Consider the following 9,016-nt stretch of genomic DNA (forward strand, 5'->3'; position numbering starts at 1 on the left):
CATGCCTGGGTTTTTTAGCTCAGTCCCCAGTAGGGGGTGTGCAGGAGGCAGCCGGTCCATTATTCTCTCTCATCATTGATGTTTCTACCCTTCTCTCCCTATCTGAAATCAATAAAAACATATTTTTTAAAAAAAAAATAGAAAGTTCAAGTCATTAAACATTCAGTTCAAGTCACAGTCAAAGAACAAAAGCTTCAATAGTAGCCTTAAAAGAAATCCTTATTTTTGTACCTGCAGACTAATCTTGCTGAAAATCAAACACAAAATTGTGCAGTTTCAGAATTACAACATTAGCTGATTTCATAGCCTTGCTACAAGACTTTAGTAAAATATAGGGCATTGATTGGGAAGGGTGTGATACTGAAACTTGAAATAGGGATCATACAACAAAATCAAGATTCTAGAATGCCTAAGCCTCTCTAAACCTCCAGTATCAATGGAAAGTATAAGCATCAGCATTACCCCTACATCCCTTGCTTAAAAGCCCTGTAATAACATCATCTGAAAGATTTCTATTTTCCTCAAGTTTTACCCCAACCCCTCATTGTTACCTATAGATCAGGGTTTCTCACCATGTTTGGCTCTGGATTATTATTTTTTTAATATACTTTTATTGATTTCAGAGAGAAAGGGAAAGGGAGGGAGATATAGAAACATCAGTGATGAGAGAGAATCATCGACTGGCTGCCTCCTGCATGCCCCCCACTGGGGAGAAGCCTGCAACTCAGGCACATGCCCTTGACTGGAATTGAACCCGGGACTCTTCAGTCCCGAGGTGGACACTCTATCCACTGAGCCAAACCGGCCAGGGCTGGATTATTCTTTATGATGAGGAGATGTCCTGTGCATTGTAAGATGTTTAGCAGCATTTACTACCTATGAAATACACACTTTAAATATATAAAATAAAAAGACACTCATTACAGTGTTTTCAACTACAATCACTATCCTATATAATAAAAGCCTAATATGCCAGGTGTCCAGTTGCCCAGTTGTCCATTCAACTAATCAAAACACAATATGCTAATGATATGCTAAGGCCACTTAACCACTCACTATGATGTGCACTGACGACCAGGGGACAGATGCTCTGACTGATGGTTAGCTTGCTTCTGGGGTCTGGCCGAGATGGTCTGGACACACCCTGGAGCCCTTCCACTGTCCCTCCCCAGTTGGCCAAAGTCCCACATCCCTCCCCAGCCTTGATTGTCCACCAGTGGGTCCCTCAGTGTGACCTGCACCCTTTTGCAATCTGGGACCCCTCAAGGCATGTAAGAAAGCTGGTTTTTTCAGCCCACTGCAGGCCAGGCCAAGGGACCTCACTGGTGCACAAATTCGTGCACCAGGCCTCTAGTAATATAATAATATAATAAAATATAATAATAAGACATAATAATCATAACTATGTATATACCTAATAAAAGCTTTCAAACATGTGAAGCAAAAATTACAAAATTAGCCCTGGCTGGATAGCTCAGTTGCTTAGAGCCAAAGTTGTGGGTTCAATCCCCACAGGACACATACAAGAATCAACTAACGAATGCATAAGTAAGTGGAATAACAAATTAATGTTTCTCTCTCTCAAAAATCTATGCATAAATTTTTAAAAAAATAATTAGGTTGGTCTATAAATACCAAACAAACTGTTATTTCCTCTCAGAAATGAGAGAAGAGTATAAATATGAATTTTAGCTTATTACCTAAGTTAAAAAAAAATTCTTTTCAATGTTGGAGATACTTGAACATACTTTCCAACTAAGGAGAAAGGCCAGTAGTATTTGAGTGGATTATTTGGGGATAGAGGGGGGTAACTGATGGAACAGAGGTCCAAAGAAGGTAACATGAGATGGTTCCAGAGCACAGTGAAAGCACTGTACTTAGGTAAGAGGAGTTTTGCCACAGGGAGACCTGAAATCGAGGAAATTCTCGACGGATGGCCTCCATGATCCTTGTGAAGCAGATGGAGAGGTCAAGGGTTGGGGAGTGTGCTCGATTTACGAGGGTTTAAGAAAGATATTATGGTAATCCTCACATCAGTCCCTAAGGGGTTATTATCTTCACTTCACAATATTATTTCCATTTCACAAATGTCGAAACAGAAGCACAGAGATTATATAATTTGCACAAGACTGATGAATGTTGGAGCCATTTTAGGAAGCTCTATCTAACCAAGGCCTCCTCTCTGGTTTCAATTTACTGCACCTGTCCAGGCCTCACATTCCTCAGCAATGAAGTGGACATTGTCTCAAGCTGCCCCATCCTCTACAGCAGTGATTCTCAACCTGTGGGTCGAGAACTCTTTGGCGGTCAAACGAACCTTTCAAAGGGGTCGCCTAAAACCATCCTGCATATCAGATATTTACATTACGATTCTTAACAGTAGCAACATTACAGTTATGAAGTAGCAACAAAAATAATTTTATGGTTGGGTCACAACATGAGGACTGTATTGAAAGGGCCAGAAGGTTGAGAACCACTGCTCTAAAGTAATGGCCCCACAGTGGAGTAGGATGGGCAGGCACATCCAGGGTGTGCATGATGGATGGTCCATTGGGATGTTAAAAGAAAAAGTTAGATTTCTATTTATATTTTTTAAAATCTAAAATTGAGCTTTGCCACTGCTTAATATACAGATGGACACTAGAGTCCTTATTTAGTCTGGATGCCAGCTGGTTATGAGTCATTTTGGTATCTTGAGGGAGACAGGAGTTCCACAGTGCAGATGGATTGATAGTGGTGCTTGCCCATATTATTTTCTGTGGTTAAGGTATGATGTCAATGTGTTCATTTCCGTAGGGAAAAAAAAAAGACTTTTACATAGCAGAATCTTCATACACTAGTGGTCTATGATGAAACAGGATTGATGAAAAAGATATTTGGCTCCACTCAGAGACTTGGTGTTTCTTGTCCGAGTATTAAAATAGTTGTCAGAACCTATAAATAACCTGCACTTTTCTTTTACAAGAAGACAAGTGCATTCAAATTTTGCTGACTTTTTCAGTGATGAGAAGGTGGCTGTCAGCAGTATGCTACTGTATAGATACTAAAAAACAATGCTCTAAAACTGTTCCTTCCAGATAAAGTTAATAGTGTAACAAGTGAGAAAACTGCTTTTTTGAAAGTTACTGCAAATGAATAGTTTTGAAAAATTATTTGGTGGTGTTCTTTTTGCCAAAATGTATAGAAGTATGTCACTTCTAAATATGAGAAGTATGCTCATATTTGCACACATAAAACCTCAGGAATAGTTTTCTACTATTTTTAAGTATATCCTAAATAAAAGGGAACCAGAAGATTCTAAATATATTTGTTAAAGGTACAACATCTTGTGATTAATTTGCAAGTGAAACTGATTAATATCATGGAAAATACAAATTAACTAGCTGAATTTCAATAAAATGGAATGGGATTGAAGATTAGTTTCATGTTTGAATAAGACCAGCCTCACTCTAACTTCTAAACTCTTCCACTGTGACCTATAAAACTAATGATTCATAAACTGCAAAAACCCTTGCATTGTCCAGCTTTTTCTCCAATTTCCGACTTTATTAAAATCTGACTTTTTTTTAAATCCTAACCCCAGGATATGTTTATTTATTTGAGAGAGAGAGAAACATTGATGTGAGAGAAATATCCATCAGTTGCCACCTGTATACACTCCCACTGGGGATCAAACCTAAAATCTAGGTATGTTCCCTGACCAGGAATCAAACCCACTACCTTTTGATGTACAGGACAGTGCTCCAACCAACCGAGCCACCAGGCCAGGGCTCTGACTCTCCTTTAAAGACACCATTTTCCATTGCCCACTCAAATAGTACTGTTTATACTCTCAGGTTCCACATATGTCAGGCCTGAGAAGTGTAAGGAAATTTGAAATAAGAAAAAGTATAACTGGTAGTTTTAATGGAAAACTATGCATTCTCTAGAGAAAACCTTTCCAGATTACGGGATTCTAGCTTTTTATTGCTTTTGAGGTATTTTACAATTCTGTAAACTGTAGATAACTGATGGTAATGCAAAATAATTCTCGTTTATAGAAATGCAAGTAAGTTCTGTCCAGTGGAAGTTCAATGGACTTGCTTCCCCCGCTGAGGGAAGAAGCCAGTTTTGCCTACATTTTCAAGTTCATTTCAATTTTCCTGACGTATAAATATGTATACACCTTTGGACATCTTATTGGTTCTCTCATTAATAATGGTTAACTAGTCCTGGCCGGTGTGGTTCAGTTGAGCATCGTCCCATATATCAAAAGATTGCTGGTTTGTTTCCAGGTCAGGGCACAAACCCAGGTTACGGGTTCATTCCCTTGTATGGGTGCATATGAGAGGCAGCCAATTGATGTTTCTCTCTTACATGTCTCTTTCTCTCTCTCTCTCTCTCTCTCTCTCCTCTTCCCTCCCTCCCTCTTTCTTCCTCTCTCTCTAAAATCAATAAAAGCATTTAAAAAGTAATAATGGTTAACTAAAATCTTCAAAACATTTTATATTTGTATGAGAGTTTTTGGTGGTATTGTTTTGCTAGCCCTGCGACTTTGCTGTCATAGCTGGAAGGGGTGTCTTTTCTACCCTGGCGAAGAATGCTGGGAGGTGCATCAGGTCTCTCTGAGAGTTATGATGTTACCTTTTTTGTTTTTAAAATGTTCCTTTAACAACCGGGGGTGGGGGGGTTACTTCTCACTGGTATTCCCTGTACGTTCACTTGTACTTAAAAAGAAAACAAAGAGCCAGCTTCTTTGAGGTCCATGCCATGCACTACCCAACTCTTTTCCTTTCTAATTGCTTTTATTTACTGCCCTCACTCTAACTTCCCATTCAGTCAAGCAGACTTTGGCCCATTATTCCTTTCCAGCACAAGCACTGCCATTATCCTGAGTGGTTTCAACCATCAAAAAGATGACCCCATACATTAGTGTCTGGGCTGCTCATATTTAAAAAAAAAATTTTTTTTAAAGAATTATTGATTTGAGAGAAACCATAAATTTGTTGTTCCACTTATTTATGTATGATTCATTTATGTATGATTCTTTTTTTAATAAAGAGCATTTTATTTATTTAAATATATTTTTATTAATTTCAGAGAGGAAGGGATAGGGAGAGAGAGAGAAACATCAATGATGAGAGAGAATCACTGATCGGCTGCCTCCTGTACGCCCCCTAGTGGGAACAGAGCCCAAAACCGAAACCAGGGCATGGACCCTGACCAGGAATCAAACTGTGATCTCCTGGTTCATAGGTCAACGCTCAACCACCAAGCCACACCAGCTGGGCCATTGGTTGATTCTTATATGCGCTCTGACCTGGGATTGAACCCACAACCTTTGTGTACCAGGATTATGCTCTATTCAACTCAGCTACCTGGCCAGGGCGGGGCTGCTCAATTTTTTTTATCTCCTCAACATCCTTCTCCTAGACTCCACCTGAGCCGCCCACTCCTCCCATCACCCCTTGGGCCCTGTCTTCATCTATAATTGTGCCTGTTTCAGAATCTCTAATTAAAGCATCTTCGTCAACCACAACCTCCTCTCTTCCCAAATTGCCTGTTAGCTACTCTACAACTTTCTTTGGACACTTACTCATTGATCCTGATCAGCTTTCTTTCTATTCCTTTCTTCTCTTCTCTTCTGATTTAGCTTAAAGTACAGTGGTCTATTTTGGCAAAATCCTAAACTCCTTTGTTCCTTTGCTTAACTTCATCTACCTGGAAAGTCCCCAAATCTGAATGAACTAAGTTATCTGCTTTCTCTACGGCCCCGGTTATGAGCAGTTTGTGCACTGCTCTAGAAAGCCAAACAATAAGGGCAGTTTGGTTCCAGAGAATCTCCCAATCAACCCCAACATCATCCAAACTAGGTCATCTCGCTTTCCTAGTTTTCACTGTTAATTCAAACAGTCCCTCTTTCATCAAACTTTGGTTGCCCTCTCCTCCCCCACACTCTCCGTAGATGACCTTGCCTGTCTCCTTCACAGAAAAAAAATAGAAACCATCATCTGTGCACTTCACATCTTCTTACAAACAAACATATAATCCTGCCTTCACCTGAACCCATCCTGTCTTCCTTCACCAGGTTTTTTAATAAAGATTGTTTAAATTTTTATTTTTTCTACAAATGTTTTTATTGATTTTGAGAGAGAGAGGAAGTGAGAGGGATAGAAAGATAGAAACCTCTATGAGAGAGAAACATCATCATTCACCTGTCTCCTGTTGGGGAGCGAGCCTGCAACCCCTGACCAGACTCGAACCAGTGACCTCTTGGTTCATGGGTCCATGCTCAACTACTGAGTCACACTGGCCAGGCTAAAAATTTAATTTTCAATTACGGTTTACTTTCAATATTATTCTGTAGTAGTTTCAGGTATACATAGGGGTTAGACAATCATATAAAGTGTTCCCCCTGATATTTCCAGCATCCACCTGGCACCATACATAGTTATCGCAGTAGTACTGATTATATTCCCTCTGCTGTACTGTATTTATGTCCCCAGGAGAAGCTGTCCTTCCTCCTAATTAGGACCAAATTCCTCCCTGTGCTTTGAATCTCCCCTGCCCTGCTTTCTCAGAACTCCTCCCTGTCTACTATACAGTCTAGTTTCATCTATACATCTTTTGCACTTCTCCATTTTTTTCTATTAAAACAAAAACAAACAAACAAAACTCTTCCTGAATCCTAGGTTCCTCTTTAGCTACTTACCTAACAGCCTCTATTTCCTTTCCTTCCACTCACTATTCAGTCAGTTCTGTCACACCCCTGAAGGAGTTCAGACTGAGATCCCTGGTGTCTGTCTCACTGGAAAATATCCCTTCCTCCAGCTTCTCCTAAAAATTAAGCTTTATTTTATATCACTGGTAAAATCTTGGTGTCAATAAACCCAATATTTTTTAGTCATCTCATTGACTTTTCAGCAACAATTGATACAATTGGCCACTCTTGTCTTGAAATGCTTTCTGGTCCCAGCTTCCGTGACAATACTCATCAAATTTATTTCTTACTAGAGGCCCAGTGCACAAAATTTGTGCACGGGGTGGGGGGTGGGTCCCTCAGCCTGGCCTGCACCCTCTCCAATCTGGGATCCCTCTCACAATCCAGAACCACTGGCTCCTAAGCGCTCACCTGCCTGCCTACCTGATGCCCCTAACTGCTCACCTGCCTGCCTGATGCCCCTAACTGCTTCCCTGCTGGCCTGATGGCCCTAACTGCTCTCCCCACCTGGCCTGATCCCCCTAACTGCTCTCCCCTCCTTGTCTGGCCCCCCCAACTGCCCATCTGCTCTCCCTTCCTCTCCACGCTTTCAGACTGCAGCGCAGGCGTGTTGAGAGCTCTCCACTGAGGCCCCGCCCCCATCCTGACGCACCTCTCCAGGCCAGGTGGTGCAGCAGGCCTGTGCACGCCTCCTCTGGGGGGGCTGTCGCGGCCAGTCCTGACACCCCCCTCCAGGCCGGGCAGCATGGTGGGCCTGTGCGCACCTCCGCCAGGGTGGCTGCCCCCAGCGGCAGCCTCATGTCCTGGTGGTGCAAGTTCCTATCCCCTGTCCCCACCCACCAGCTCCTGTGCGCTGCAACCTGTTGAACGGTTGTGACTGGGACACCGTTAGGACCAATTAGCATATTACCTCTTTATATAGAGAGATGCTTCTGGCCACTCCTGCCTTCTTGCAAGTGTATCTTCCTCTGTTCAAGCATTCACCCTAAGCATCTCTCAAAGCTCAGTCCTAGGCCTTCTTTCTTCCCCCTTGATACTTCTAAATATTCTTGCCCATGCCTAGGACTTGACCACTTCACCACAACCTCTATTATTGACACCAGCCTCAACCATGCATCTGAGCTCAGGCTACTTGTCAACTCTTCTCAGAAGTCTCAGAAGCACCTCAAATTCAATGTGTATATAACTGAACTCATGGTTTTCCCCTCAAAACAGCCTTTTCTAAGGATTCTATTTCAGTGAATAGTTATGCAAGTCAAAAATCCTGGCATTAAAAAAAAAAAAATCCTGGCATTTCCTTGATGTCCTGTCCTTCATCCCACACTCTCTCTAATTCTATCTTTGTATATTAAACCCATTTACTTCTCTCCAAGTCCATGTTCACTAGCCTTATCTAAACTACCATCTTTTCTTCTCTGTGCTTCTTAATCACCTATGCTAATCCACCCTTAGCCCTCTCCTATCCTGTTTTCATAGTAGCCAAAATAACCTTATCAAATGCATATCTGATCACTTCAACCCTCTGTTTAAAACCCTGCAGTGATTCTTAGATGAAGACTGAAATCCTTAACATGGCCAGGGTCCTGCAGAATCCAGCGGCTATGTAATTGCATCCTCCACTGATATCACATTTCCTGTTCCCTACGTGCTTCAGTCACAATGGCCTTCTTCTAGGTTTCTCCACCCATAGAGCCTTTGCATGTGCTGGTACCTTTGCTTGGAGCACGCTTTCTCAACCACCCATTTGGCCTCATTTATACCTACCTTTCCTTCAGATCATAGCTCTCCTTAATCAAATAGGATTCTCCTATTTTAATCTATCACCATCATCACAGCTAATACTTAGATGTGTTTGTAGTCAGGCACTGATCTAAGGGCTCTACCAAATGTCTTAAATGACTTGATAATTCATGTCCAACCACACAGGATTTTTATAAAGACAAAAACATATATAAAGTAATTTTAAAAATCACACATGAGTAGATGAGTGGATAAAAAAGCTGTGTACATTTATACCATGGAATACTATGTAGCAGTAAAAAGGAATCTCTTACCCTTTGAGACAACATGGAGGGACCTGGAGAGTATCATGCTAAGTGAAATAAGTCAGAGAAAGGCAAGTATCACATGATCACACTCATATGTGAAATCTAAGTATCAAAATAAACTGATGAATGGAGTGGATCCAGAGACACAGAGGCATGGAACTGAGTGAGGAATCTCAGAAGGAAGACAGGGGAGGGTGGGAGGTAATCAACCAAAGACGTTGTATGCATATATGCATAAGCCCATGGACACAGACACTGGAGTGGTGAG

The 9,016-nt window shown here is 41.4% G+C and overlaps 1 protein-coding gene across 2 annotated transcripts in view; it reads right to left on the reverse strand.

The window, feature by feature from the left end:
• EXD2 (exonuclease 3'-5' domain containing 2) overlaps window positions 1-9,016 on the reverse strand; it is a 79,742-nt gene that overhangs the window by 59,280 nt on the left and 11,446 nt on the right. The gene's annotated exons all lie outside the window — the stretch shown is intronic.

This window comes from Myotis davidii, unplaced genomic scaffold, assembly GCF_000327345.1.
Source record: "Myotis davidii unplaced genomic scaffold, ASM32734v1 scaffold17, whole genome shotgun sequence".
In the NCBI taxonomy this organism is placed as follows: Eukaryota; Metazoa; Chordata; class Mammalia; order Chiroptera; family Vespertilionidae; genus Myotis; species Myotis davidii.